This window comes from Triticum dicoccoides, chromosome 3A (assembly GCF_002162155.2).
Source record: "Triticum dicoccoides isolate Atlit2015 ecotype Zavitan chromosome 3A, WEW_v2.0, whole genome shotgun sequence".
In the NCBI taxonomy this organism is placed as follows: Eukaryota; Viridiplantae; Streptophyta; class Magnoliopsida; order Poales; family Poaceae; genus Triticum; species Triticum dicoccoides.
This window is the reverse complement of record NC_041384.1, coordinates 13,152,491-13,168,350: the sequence shown is the minus strand read 5'-3', so window position 1 is coordinate 13,168,350 and position 15,860 is coordinate 13,152,491.

The window sequence follows — 15,860 nt, the reverse complement described above, 5'->3', positions numbered from 1 at the left end:
GACTCCTTCATTTGCTGCTTCCTCACTAACTGGTGTAGGTGTCACTGAAACAGTTTTCTGTGATGAACTATTTTCCAGTAAGGGAGCAGGTACAGTTACCTCGTCAAGTTCTACTTTCCTCCCACTCACTTCTTTCGAGAGAAACTCCTTCTCTAGAAATGATCCATTCTTAGCAACGAATGTTTTGCCTTCGGATCTGTGATAGAAGGTGTACCCAACAGTTTCCTTTGGGTATCCTATGAAGACACATTTCTCCGATTTGGGTTCGAGCTTATCAGGTTGAAGCTTTTTCACATAAGCATCGCAGCCCCAAACTTTAAGAAACGACAACTTTGGTTTCTTGCCAAACCACAGTTCATAAGGCGTCGTCTCAACGGATTTTGATGGTGCCCTATTTAACGTGAATGCGGCCGTCTCTAAAGCATATCCCCAAAATGATAGCGGTAAATCAGTAAGAGACATCATAGATCGCACCATATCTAGTAAAGTACGATTACGACGTTCGGACACACCATTACGCTGTGGTGTTCCGGGTGGCATGAGTTGCGAAACTATTCCACAGTTTTTCAAATGTACACCAAACTCGTAACTCAAATATTCTCCTCCACGATCAGATCGTAGAAACTTTATTTTCTTGTTATGATGATTTTCAACTTCACTCTGAAATTCTTTGAACTTTTCAAATGTTTCAGACTTATGTTTCATTAAGTAAATATACCCATATCTGCTTAAATCATCTGTGAAGGTGAGAAAATAACGATATCCGCCACGAGCCTCAATATTCATCGGGCCACATACATCGGTATGTATGATTTCCAACAAATCTGTTGCTCTCTCCATAGTACCGGAGAACGGTGTTTTAGTCATCTTGCCCATGAGGCACGGTTCGCAAGTACCAAGTGATTCATAATCAAGTGGTTCCAAAAGTCCATCAGCATGGAGTTTCTTCATGCGCTTTATACCGATATGACCTAAACGACAGTGCCACAAATAAGTTGCACTTTCATTATCAACTCTGCATCTTTTGGCTTCAATATTATGAATATGTGTATTACTACTATCGAGATTCAATAAGAATAGACCACTCTTCAAGGGTGCATGACCATAAAAGATATTACTCATATAAATAGAACAACCATTATTCTCTGATTTAAATGAATAACCGTCTCGCATTAAACAAGATTCAGATATAATGTTCATGCTCAACGCTGGCACCAAATAACAATTATTTAGGTCTAATATTAATCCCGAAGGTAGATGTAGAGGTAGCGCGCCGACTGCGATCACATCGACTTTGGAACCGTTTCCCACGCGCATCGTCACCTCGTCCTTTGCCAGTGCCCGCTTATTCCGTAGTCCCTGTTTCGAGTTGCAAATATTAGCAACAAAACCAGTATTAAATACCCAGGTGCTACTGCGAGCTCTAGTAAGGTACACATCAATAACATGTATATCACATATACCTTTGTTCACCTTGCCATCCTTCTTATCCGCCAAATACTTGGGGCAGTTCCGCTTCCAGTGACCAGTCTGCTTGCAGTAGAAGCACTCAGTTTCAGGCTTAGGTCCAGACTTGGGTTTCTTCTCTTGAACAACAACTTGCTTGCCGTTCTTCTTGAAGTTCCCCTTTTTCTTCCCTTTGCCCTTTTTCTTGAAACTAGTGGTCTTGTTAACCATCAACACTTGGTGCTCCTTCTTGATTTCTACCTCCGCAGCTTTCAGCATTGTGAAGAGCTCGGGAATAGTCTTGTTCATCCCTTGCATATTATAGTTCATCACGAAGCTCTTGTAGCTTGGTGGCAGTGATTGGAGAATTCTGTCAATGACGCAATCATCCGGAAGATTAACTCCCAATTGAATCAAGTGATTATTATACCCAGACATTTTGAGTATATGCTCACTGACAGAACTGTTCTCCTCCATCTTGCAGCTATAGAACTTATTGGAGACTTCATATCTCTCAATTCGGGCATTTGCTTGAAATATTAACTTCAACTCCTGGAACATCTCATATGCTCCATGACGTTCAAAACGTCGTTGAAGTCCCGATTCTAAGCCGTAAAGCATGGCACACTGAACTATCGAGTAGTCATCAGCTTTGCTCTGCCAGACGTTCATAACATCTGGTGTTGCTCCAGCAGCAGGCCTGGCACCCAACGGTGCTTCCAGGACGTAATTTTTCTGTGCAGCAATGAGGATAATCCTCAAGTTACGGACCCAGTCCGTGTAATTGCTACCATCATCTTTCAACTTTGCTTTCTCAAGGAACGCATTAAAATTCAACGGAACAACAGCACGAGCCATCTATCTACAATCAACATAAACAAGCAAGATACTATCAGGTACTAAGTTCATGATAAATTTAAGTTCAATTAATCATATTATTTAAGAACTCCCACTTAGATAGACATCCCTCTAATCCTCTAAGTGATTACGTGATCCAAATCAACTAAACCATGACCGATCATCACGTGAGATGGAGTAGTTTTCAATGGTGAACATCGTTATGTTGATCATATCTACTATATGATTCACGCTCGACCTTTCGGTCTCTGTGTTCCGAGGCCATATCTGCATATGCTAGGCTCGTCAAGTTTAACCTGAGTATTCTGCGTGTGCAAAACTGGCTTGCACCCGTTGTAGATGGACGTAGAGCTTATCACACCCGATCATCACGTGGTGTCTGGGCACGACGAACTTTGGCAACGGTGCATACTCAGGGAGAACACTACTTGATAATTTTTAGTGAGAGATCATCTTATAATGCTACCGTCAATCAAAGCAAGATAAGATGCATAAAAAGATAAACATCACATGCAATCAATATAAGTGATATGATATGGTCATCATCATCTTGTGCTTGTGATCTCCATCTCCGAAGCACCGTCATGATCACCATCGTCACCGGCGCGACACCTTGATCTCCATCGTAGCATCGTTGTCGTCTCGCCAATCTTATGCTTCCACGACTATCACTACCGTTTAGTAATAAAGTAAAGCATTACATCGCGATTGCATTGCATACAATAAAGCGACAACCATATGGCTCCTGCCAGTTGCCGATAACTTGGTTACAAAACATGATCATCTCATACAATAAAATTCAGCATCATGCTTTGACCATATCACATCACAACATGCCCTGCAAAAACAAGTTAGACGTCCTCTACTTTGTTGTTGCTTGTTTTACGTGGCTGCTACGGGCTTAAGTAAGAACCAATCTCACCTACGCATCAAAACCACAACGATAGTTTGTCAAATAGACTCCGTTTTAACCTTCGCAAGGACCGGGCGTAGCCATACTTGGTTCAACTAAAGTTGGAGAGACTGTCGCCCGCAAGCCATCTCTGTGCAAAGCACGTCGAGGGAACCGGTCTCGCGTAAGCGTACGCGTAAGGTCGTCTCGTCCAACAATACCGCCGAACCAAAATATGACATGCTGGTAGGCAGTATGACTTGTATCGTCCACAACTCACTTGTGTTCTACTCGTGCATATAACATCAACATCAATAACCTAGGCTCGGATGCCACTGTTGGGTTTTGTAGTAATTTCAAAAAATTTCCTACGCACACGCAAGATCATGTGATGCATAGCAACGACGGGAGAGTATTGTCTACGTACCCAACGCAGACCGACTGCGGAAGCGATGACACGACGTAGAGGAAGTAGTCGTACGTCTTCTCGATCCAACCGATCAAGCACCGAAACTACGGCACCTCCGAGTTCGAGCACACGTTCAGCTCGATGACGATCCCCGGACTCCGATCCAGCAAAGTGTCGGGGAAGAGTTTCGTCAGCACGACGGCGTGGTGACGATCTTGATGAACTACAGCAGCAGGGCTTCGCCTAAACTCCGCTACAGTATTATCGAGGAATATGGTGGCAGGGGGCACCGCACACGGCTAAGGAATCGATCACGTGGATCAACTTGTGTCAACTTGTGTGTTTAGAGGTGCCCCTGCCTTCGTATATAAAGGAGGAGAGGAGGGGAGGCTGGCCGGCCAAAGAGGGAGGCGCAGGAGAGTCCTACTCCCTCTGGGAGTAGGATTCCTCCCCCCAATCCTAGTCCAACTAGGATTCCTCGGAGGGGAAGGGAGAGAGGGGGGCCGGCCACCTTCTCCTAGTCCTAATAGGACTAGGGGAGGGGAAAGAGGCGCAGCCACCTTGGGCTGCCCCTTTCTCCTTTCCACTAAGGCCCATGATGGCCCATATGGCTCCCGGGGGGTTCCGGTAACCTCCCGGTAACCCGGTAAAATCCCGATTTCACCCGGAACACTTCCGATGTCCAAACATAGGCTTCCAATATATCAATCTTTACGTCTAGACCATTTCGAGACTCCTCGTCATGTCCGTGATCACATCCGGGACTCCGAACAACCTTCGGTACATCAAAATGCATAAACTCATAATATAATTGTCATCGGTATGTTACTTGCCCGAGATTCGATCGTCGGTATCCAATACCTAGTTCAATCTCGTTAACGGCAAGTCTCTTTACTCGTTCCGTAATACATCATCTCACAACTAACATATTAGTTGTAATGCTTGCAAGGCTTATGTGATGTGTATTACCGAGAGGGCCCAGAGATACCTCTCCGACAATCGGAGTGACAAATCCAAATCTCGAAATACGCCAACCCAACATCGACCATTGGAGACACCTGTAGTACTCCTTTATAATCACCCATTTACGTTGTGACGTTTGGTAGTACCCAAAGTGTTCCTCCGGTAAACGGGAGTTGCATAATCTCATAGTCGTAGGAACATGTATAAGTCATGAAGAAAGCAATAGCAACATACTAAACGATCAGGTGCTAAGCTAATGGAATGGGTCATGTCAATCAGATCATTCTACTAATGATGTGACCTCGTTAATCAAATAACAACTCATTGTTCATGGTTAGGAAACATAACCATCTTTGATTAACGAGCTAGTCAAGTAGAGGCATACTAGTGACACTCTGTTTGTCTATGTATTCACACATGTATTATGTTTCCGGAAAATACAATTCTAGCATGAATAATAAAAATTTATCATGATTATAAGGAAATAAATAATAACTTTATTATTGCCTCTAGGGCATATTTCCTTCAGTCTCCCACTTGCACTAGAGTCAATAATCTAGATTACACTGTAATGAATCTAACACCCATGGAGCTTTGGTGCTGATCATGTTTTGCTCGTGGAAGAGGCTTAGTCAACGGGTCTGCAATATTCAGATCCGTATGTATCTTGCAAATCTCTATGTCTCCCACCTGGACTAGATCCCGGATGGAGTTGAAGCGTCTCTTGATGTGTTTGGTCCTTTTGTGAAATCTGGATTCCTTTGCCAAGGCAATTGCACCAGTATTGTCACAAAAGATTTTCATTGGACCCGATGCACTAGGTATGACACCTAGATCGGATATGAACTCCCTCATCCAGACTCCTTCATTTGCTGCTTCCGAAGCAGCTATGTATTCCGCTTCACATGTAGATCCCGCTACGACGCTTTGTTTAGAACTGCACCAACTGACAGCTCCACCGTTTAATGTAAACACGTATCCGGTTTGCGATTTAGAATCGTCCGGATCAGTGTCAAAGCTTGCATCAACGTAACCTTTTACGATGAGCTCTTTGTCACTTCCATATACGAGAAACATATCCTTAGTCCTTTTCAGGTATTTCAGGATGTTCTTGACCGCTGTCCAGTGATCCATTCCTGGATTACTTTGGTACCTCCCTGCTAAACTTATAGCAAGGCACACATCAGGTCTGGTACACAGCATTGCATACATGATAGAGCCTATGGCTGATGCATAGGGAACATCTTTCATATTCTCTCTATCTTCTGCAGTGGTCGCGCATTGAGTCTTACTCAATTTCACACCTTGTAACACAGGCAAGAACCCTTTCTTCGCTTGATCCATTTTGAACTTCTTCAAAATTTTGTCAAGGTATGTGCTTTGTGAAAGTCCAATTAAGCGTCTTGATCTATCTCTATAGATCTTAATGCCTAATATGTAAGCAGCTTCACCGAGGTCTTTCATTGAAAAACTTTTATTCAAGTATCCCTTTATGCTATCCAGAAATTCTATATCATTTCCAATCAGTAATATGTCATCCACATATAATATCAGAAATGCTACAGAGCTCCCACTCACTTTCTTGTAAATACAGGCTTCTCCGAAAGTCTGTATAAAACCAAATGCTTTGATCACACTATCAAAACGTTTATTCCAACTCCGAGAGGCTTGCACCAGTCCATAAATGGATCGCTGGAGCTTGCACACTTTGTTAGCTCCCTTTGGATCGACAAAACCTTCTGGTAGCATCATATACAACTCTTCTTCCAGAAATCCATTCAGGAATGCAGTTTTGACATCCATTTGCCAAATTTCATAATCATAAAATGCGGCAATTGCTAACATGATTCGGACGGACTTAAGCATCGCTACGGGTGAGAAGGTCTCATCGTAGTCAATCCCTTGAACTTGCCGAAAACCTTTTGCGACAAGTCGAGCTTTGTAGACAGTAACATTACCATCAGCGTCAGTCTTCTTCTTAAAGATCCATTTATTCTCAATTGCTTGCCGATCATCGGGCAAGTCAACCAAAGTCCATACTTTGTTCTCATACATGGATCCCATCTCAGATTTCATGGCTTCAAGCCACTTTGCGGAATCTGGGCTCACCATCGCTTCTTCATAGTTCGTAGGTTCATCATGATCTAGTAGCATGACCTCCAGAACAGGATTACCGTACCACTCTGGTGCGGATCTTACACTGGTTGATCTACGAGGTTCAGCAGTATCTTGATCTGAAGTTTCATGATCATTATCATTGGCTTCCTCACTAACTGGTGTAGGTGTCACTGAAACAGTTTTCTGTGATGAACTACTTTCTAGTAAGGGAGCGGGTACAGTTACCTCGTCAAGTTCTACTTTCCTCCCACTCACTTCTTTCGAGAGAAACTCCTTCTCTAGAAATGATCCATTCTTAGCAACGAATGTCTTGCCTTCGGATCTGTGATAGAAGGTGTACCCAACAGTTTCCTTTGGGTATCCTATGAAGACACATTTCTCCGATTTGGGTTCGAGCTTATCAGGTTGAAGCCTTTTCACATAAGCATCGCAGCCCCAAACTTTAAGAAACGACAACTTTGGTTTCTTGCCAAACCATCGTTCATAAGGCGTCGTCTCAACGGATTTTGATGGTGCTCTATTTAACGTGAATGCGGCCGTCTCTAAAGCATATCCCCAAAAAGATAGCGGTAAATCAGTAAGAGACATCATAGATCGCACCATATCTAGTAAAGTACGATTACGACGTTCGGACACACCATTACGCTGTGGTGTTCCGGGTGGCGTGAGTTGCGAAACTATTCCACAGTTTTTCAAATGTAAACCAAACTCGTAACTCAAATATTCTCCTCCACGATCAGATCGTAGAAACTTTATTTTCTTGTTACGATGATTTTCAACTTCACTCTGAAATTCTTTGAACTTTTCAAATGTTTCAGACTTATGTTTCATTAAGTAGATATACCCATATCTGCTTAAATCATCTGTGAAGGTGAGAAAATAACGATATCCGCCACGAGCCTCAATATTCATCGGGCCACGTACATCGGTATGTATGATTTCCAACAAATCTGTTGCTCTCTCCATAGTACCGGAGAACGGTGTTTTAGTCATCTTGCCCATGAGGCACGGTTCGCAAGTACCAAGTGATTCATAATCAAGTGGTTCCAAAAGTCCATCAGCATGGAGTTTCTTCATGCGCTTTATACCGATATGACCTAAACGACAGTGCCACAAATAAGTTGCACTTTCATTATCAACTCTGCATCTTTTGGCTTCAATATTATGAATATGTGTATTACTACTATCGAGATTCAATAAGAATAGACCACTCTTCAAGGGTGCATGACCATAAAAGATATTACTCATATAAATAGAACAACCATTATTCTCTGATTTAAATGAATAACCGTCTCGCATTAAACAAGATCCAGATATAATGTTCATGCTCAACGCTGGCACCAAATAACAATTATTTAGGTCTAATATTAATCCCGAAGGTAGATGTAGAGGTAGCGCGCCGACTGCGATCACATCGACTTTGGAACCGTTTCCCACGCGCATCGTCACCTCGTCCTTTGCCAGTGCCCGCTTATTCCGTAGTCCCTGTTTCGAGTTGCAAATATTAGCAACAGAACCAGTATTAAATACCCAGGTGCTACTGCGAGCTCTAGTAAGGTACACATCAATAATATGTATATCACATATACCTTTGTTCACCTTGCCATCCTTCTTATCCGCCAAATACTTGGGGCAGTTCCGCTTCCAGTGACCAGTCTGCTTGCAGTAGAAGCACTCAGTTTCAGGCTTAGGTCCAGACTTGGGTTTCTTCTCTTGAACAGCAACTTGCTTGCCGTTCTTCTTGAAGTTCCCCTTTTTCTTCCCTTTGCCCTTTTTCTTGAAACTAGTGGTCTTGTTAACCATCAACACTTGGTGCTCCTTCTTGATTTCTACCTCCGCAGCTTTCAGCATTGTGAAGAGCTCGGGAATAGTCTTGTTCATCCCTTGCATATTATAGTTCATCACGAAGCTCTTGTAGCTTGGTGGCAGTGATTGGAGAATTCTGTCAATGACGCAATCATCCGGAAGATTAACTCCCAATTGAATCAAGTGATTATTATACCCAAACATTTTGAGTATATGCTCACTGACAGAACTGTTCTCCTCCATCTTGCAGCTATAGAACTTATTGGAGACTTCATATCTCTCAATTCGGGCATTTGCTTGAAATATTAACTTCAACTCCTGGAACATCTCATATGCTCCATGACGTTCAAAACGTCGTTGAAGTCCCGATTCTAAGCCGTAAAGCATGGCACACTGAACTATCGAGTAGTCATCAGCTTTGCTCTGCCAGACGTTCATAACATCTGGTGTTGCTCCAGCAGCAGGCCTGGCACCCAGCGGTGCTTCCAGGACGTAATTTTTCTGTGCAGCAATGAGGATAATCCTCAAGTTACGGACCCAGTCCGTGTAATTGCTACCATCATCTTTCAACTTTGCTTTCTCAAGGAACGCATTAAAATTCAACGGAACAACAGCACGAGCCATCTATCTACAATCAACATAAACAAGCAAGACACTATCAGGTACTAAGTTCATGATAAATTTAAGTTCAATTAATCATATTATTTAAGAACTCCCACTTAGATAGACATCCCTCTAATCCTCTAAGTGATTACGTGATCCAAATCAACTAAACCATGACCGATCATCACGTGAGATGGAGTAGTTTTCAATGGTGAACATCGTTATGTTGATCATATCTACTATATGATTCACGCTCGACCTTTCGGTCTCCGTGTTCCGAGGCCATATCTGCATATGCTAGGCTCGTCAAGTTTAACCTGAGTATTCTGCGTGTGCAAAACTGGCTTGCACCCGTTGTAGATGGACGTAGAGCTTATCACACCCGATCATCATGTGGTGTCTGGGCACGACGAACTTTGGCAACGGTGCATACTCAGGGAGAACACTTCTTGATAATTTAGTGAGAGATCATCTTATAATGCTACCGTCAATCAAAGCAAGATAAGATGTATAAAAAGATAAACATCACATGCAATCAATATAAGTGATATGATATGGTCATCATCATCTTGTGCTTTGTGATCTCCATCTCCGAAGCACCGTCATGATCACCATCGTCACCGGCGCGACACCTTGATCTCCATCGTAGCATCGTTGTCGTCTCGCCAATCTTATGCTTCCACGACTATCACTACCGTTTAGTAATAAAGTAAAGCATTACATCGCGATTGCATTGCATACAATAAAGCGACAACCATATGGCTCCTGCCAGTTGCCGATAACTCGGTTACAAAACATGATCATCTCATACAATAAAATTCAGCATCATGCTTTGACCATATCACATCACAACATGCCCTGCAAAAACAAGTTAGACGTCCTCTACTTTGTTGTTGCATGTTTTACGTGGCTGCTACGGGCTTAAGTAAGAACCAATCTCACCTACGCATCAAAACCACAACGATAGTTTGTCAAATAGACTCCGTTTTAACCTTCGTAAGGACCGGGCGTAGCCATACTTGGTTCAACTAAAGTTGGAGAGACAGTCGCCCGCAAGCCATCTCTGTGCAAAGCACGTCGAGGGAACCGGTCTCGCGTAAGCGTACGCGTAAGGTTGGTCCGGGTCGTCTCGTCCAACAATACCGCCGAACCAAAGTATGACATGCTGGTAGGCAGTATGACTTGTATCGTCCACAACTCACTTGTGTTCTACTCGTGCATATAACATCAACATAAATAACCTAGGCTCGGATGCCACTGTTGGGTTTCGTAGTAATTTCAAAAAATTTCCTACGCGCACACAGGATCATGTGATGCATAGCAACGAGGGGGAGAGTATTGTCTACGTACCCTACGCAGACCGACTGCGGAAGCGATGATACGACGTAGAGGAAGTAGTCGTACGTCTTCACGATCCAACCGATCAAGCACCGAAACTACGGCACCTCCGAGTTCGAGCACACGTTCAGCTCGATGACGATCCCCGGACTCCGATCCAGCAAAGTGTCGGGGAAGAGTTTCGTCAGCACGACGGCGTGGTGACGATCTTGATGAACTACAGCAGCAGGGCTTCGCCTAAACTCCGCTACAGTATTATCGAGGAATATGGTGGCAGGGGGCACCGCACACGGCTAAGGAATCGATCACGTGGATCAACTTGTGTCAACTTGTGTGTTTAGAGGTGCCCCTGCCTCCGTATATAAAGGAGGAGAGGAGGGGAGGCTGGCCGGCCAAGGGGGGGAGGCGCAGGAGAGTCCTACTCCCTCTGGGAGTAGGATTCCCCCTCCAATCCTAGTCCAACTAGGATTCCTCGGAGGGGAAAAGAGGAGGAGGGGGCCGGCCACCTCTCCTAGTCCTAATAGGACTAGGGAAAGGGGGGGGCGCGCAGCCCAACTAGGGCAGCCCCTTCTCTTTTCCACTAAGGCCCACTATGGCCCAAATAGCTCCCGCGGGGTTCCGGTAACCCTCCCGGTATTCCGGTAAAATCCCGATTTCACCCGGAACACTTCCGATATCCAAATATAGGCTTCCAATATATCAATCTTTACGTCTCGACCATTTCGAGACTCCTCGTCATGTCCGTGATCACATCCGGGACTCCGAACAACCTTCGGTACATCAAAATGAATAAACTCATAATATAACTGTCATCGTAACCTTAAGCGTGCGGACCCTACGGGTTCGAGAACAATGTAGACATGACCGAGACACGTCTCCGGTCAATAACCAATAGCGGGACCTGGATGCCCATATTGGCTCCTACATATTCTACGAAGATCTTTATCGGTCAGACCGCATAACAACATACGTTATTCCCTTTGTCATCGGTATGTTACTTGCCCGAGATTCGATCGTCGGTATCCAATACCTAGTTCAATCTCGTTACTGGCAAGTCTCTTTACTCGTTCCGTAATACATCATCTCACAACTAACATATTAGTTGTAATGCTTGCAAGGCTTATGTGATGTGTATTACCGAGAGGGCCCAGAGATACCTCTCTGACAATCGGAGTGACAAATCTTAATCTTGAAATACGCCAACCCAACATCGACCATTGGAGACACCTGTAGTACTCCTTTATAATCACCCAGTTACGTTGTGACGTTTGGTAGTACCCAAAGTGTTCCTCCGGTAAACGGGAGTTGCATAATCTCATAGTCATAGGAACATGTATAAGTCATGAAGAAAGCAATAGCAACATACTAAATGATCGGGTGCTAAGCTAATGGAATGGGTCATGTCAATCAGATCATTCTACTAATGATGTGACCTCGTTAATCAAATAACAACTCATTGTTCATGGTTAGGAAACATAACCATCTTTGATTAACGAGCTATCAAGTAGAGGCATACTAGTGACACTTTGTTTGTCTATGTATTCACACATGTATTATGTTTCCGGTAAATACAATTCTAGCATGAATAATAAACATTTATCATGATTATAAGGAAATAAATAATAACTTTATTATTGCCTCTAGGGCATATTTCCTTCAAATGGTTTATTGGATCTCGATCGTAGTGATACACATATTCATAATATTGAAACCAAAAGATGCAAAGTTAATAATGATAGTGCAACTTATTTGTGGCACTGCCGTTTAGGTCATATTGGTGTAAAGCGCATGAAAAAACTCCATGCTGATGGACTTTTGGAATAACTTGATTATGAATCAGTTGATGCTTACGAACCATGCCTCATGGGCACGATGACTAAAACTCCATTCTCCGAAACAATGCAGCAAGCAACATATTTGTTGGAAATCATGCATACTGATGTATGTGGACCGATGAATATTGAAGCTCGCAGCAGGTATCATTATTTTCTGATCTTCACAGATGATTTGAGCAGATATGAGTATATCTACTTGATGAAACACAAGTCTGAAATATTTGAAAAGTTTAAAGAATTTCAGAGTGAAGTGGAGAATCATCGTAACAAAAATAAAAGTTTCTACGATATGATCGCAGAAGTAAAATATTTGAGTTACAAGTTTGTAAATAATGTGAAATAGTTTCACTACTCACGCCACCTGGAACACCACAGTGTAATGGTGTGTCCGAACGTCGTAATCGTACTTTACTTGATATGGTGCGATCTATGATGTCTCTTACAGATTTACCGCTATCGTTTTGGGGTTATGCATTAGAGACAACTACATTCACGTTAAATAGGGCACCATCTAAATCCATTGAGACGACACCGTATGAACTATGGTTTGGCAAGAAACCTAAGCTGTCGTTTCTTAAAGTTTGGGAATGTGATGCTTATGTGAAAAAGTTTCAACATGATAAGCTCGAACCGAAATCGGAGAAGTAAATCTTCATAGGTTACCCAAAAGAAAATGTTGGGTACACCTTCTATCACAGATTCGAAGGCAAGTTATTCATTGCTGAGAATGGATCCTTTCTAGAGAAGGAGTTTCTCACGAAAGAAGTGAGTGGGAGGAAAGTAGAAAACTTGATAAGGTAATTGTACCTTCTCCCTTATTGGAAAGTAGTTCATCACAGAAATCTGTTCTTGTGACTACTAAACCAATTAGTGAGGAAGCTAATGATGATAACCATGTAACTTCAGATCAAGTTACTACCGAATCTCGTAGGTAAACCAGAGTGAGATCTGCACCAGAGTGGTACGATAATCCTGTTCTGGAAGTCATGTTACTAGACCATGACGAACTTGCGAACTATGAGGAAGCGATGATGAGCCCAGATTCCGCGAAATGGTTTGAGGCCATGAAATCTGAGATATGATCCATGTATGAGAACAAAGTATGGACTTTGATGGATTTGCCCGATGATCGACAAGCCATAGAAAATAAATGGATCTTCAAGAGGAAGACGGATGCTGATAGTAGTGTTACTATCTACAAAGCTAGAATTGTCGCAAAAAAGTTTTCAACAAGTTCAAGGTGTTGACTATGATGAGAGTTTCTCACTCGTATCTATGCTTAAGTCTGTCCGAATCATGTTAGCAATTGCCACATTTTATGAAATCCAGCAAATGGATGTCAAAACTGCATTCCTGAATGGATTTCTGGAAGAAGAGTTGTATATGATGCAGCCGGAAGGTTTTGTCGATCCAAAAGGAGCTAACAAAGTGTGCAAGCTCCAGCGATCTATTTATGGACTGGTGCAAGCCTCTTGGAGTTGGAATAAATGCTTTGATAGTATGATCAAAACATATAGTTTTGTACAGACTTGCGGTGAAGTCTGTATTTAAAAGAAAGTGAGTGGGAGCACTACAACATTTCTGATAAGTATATGTGAATGACATATTGTTGATCGGAAATAATGTAAAATTATTCTGCAAAGCATAAAGGAGTGTTTCTAAAGAAGTTTTTCAAAGAAAGACCTCGGTGAAGCTGCTTACATATTAAGCATCAAAATCTATAAAGATAGATCAAGACGCTTGATAAGTTTTTTCAATGAGTACATACCTTGACAATATTTTGAAGTAGTTCAAAAATGGAACAGTCAAAGAAAGAGTTCTTGGCTGTGTTACAAGGTATGAAATTGAGTAAGACTCAAAGCCCGACCACGGCAGAAGATAGAAAGAGAATGAAAGTCATTCCCTATGCCTCAGCCATAGGTTCTATAAAGTATGCCATGATGTGTACCAGATCTATTGTATACCCTACACTGTGTTAAGCAAGGGAGTACAATAGTGATCTAAGAGTAGATCACTGGACATTGGTCAAAATTATTCTTAGTGGAATAAGGAAATATTTCTCGATTATGGAGGTGACAAAAGGTTCGTCGTAAAAAGTTACGTTGATGCAAGTTTTGAGACAGATCTGGATGACTCTAAGTCTCGATCTAGATACATATTGTAAGTGGGAGCAATTAGTTAGAGTAGCTCCGTGCAGAGCATTGTAGACATAGAATTCGCAAAATACTTACAGATCTGTATGTGACAGACCCGTTGACTAAAATTATCTCACAAGCAAAACATGATCACACCTTAGTACTCTTTGGGTGTTAATCACATAAATGATGTGGACTAGATTATTGACTCTAGTAAACCCTTTGGGTATAGGTCACATGACGATGTTAACTATGGGTGTTAATCACATGGTGATGTGAACTCTTAGTGTTGAATCACATGGCAATGTGAACTAGATTATTGACTCTAGTGCAAGTGGGAGACTGAAGGAAATATGCCCTAGAGGCAATAATAAAGTTATTATTTATTTCCTTATATCATGATAAATGTTTATTATTCATGCTAGAATTGTATTAACCGGAAACATAATACATGTGTGAATACATAGACAAACAGAGTGTCACCAGTATGCCTCTACTTGACTAGCTCATTAATCGAAGATGGTTATGTTTTCTAATGATAAACAAAAGAGTTGTTATTTGATTAACGGGATCACATCATTAGGAGAATGATGTTATTGACATGACCCATTCCATTAGCTTAGCACCCGATCGTTTAGTATGTTGCTATTGCTTTCTTCATGACTTATACATGTTCCTATGACTATGAGATTATGCAACTCCCGTTTGCCGGAGGAACACTTTGTGTGCTACCAAACGTCACAATGTAACTGGGTGATTATAAAGGAGCTCTACATGTGTCTCCAAAGGTACATGTCGGATTGGCGTATTTCGAGATTAGGATTTGTCACTCCGATTGTCGGAGAGGTATCTCTCGGCCCTCTCGGTAATGCACATCACATAAGCCTTTCAAGCATTGCAACTAATGAGTTAGTTGTGAGATGATGTATTACGGAACGAGTAAAAAGACTTGCTGGTAACGAGATTGAACTAGGTATTAAGATACCGACGATTGAATCTCGGGCAAGTAATATACCGATGACAAAAGGAACAACGTATGTTGTTATGCGGTCTGACCGATAAAAGATCTTCGTAGAATATGTAGGAGCCAATATGAGCATCCAGGTTCCGCTATTGGTTATTGACCGGAGATGTGTCTCGGTCATGTCTACATTGTTCTCGAACCCGTAGGGTCCGCACGCTTAAGGTTTCGATGACAGTTATATTATGAGTTTATGAGTTTTGATGTACCGAAGTTTGTTCGGAGTCCCGGATGTGATCACGGACATGACGAGGAGTCTCGAAATGGTCGAGACATAAATATTGATATATTGGAAGCCTATATTTGGATATCGGAAGTGTTCCGGGTGAAATCGGGATTTTACCGAAGTACCTGGAGGTTACCGGAACCCCCCCCCCCCCGGAGGTATATGGGCCTTAGTGGGCTTTAGTGGAAGAGAGGAGAGGTGGCCAGGGCT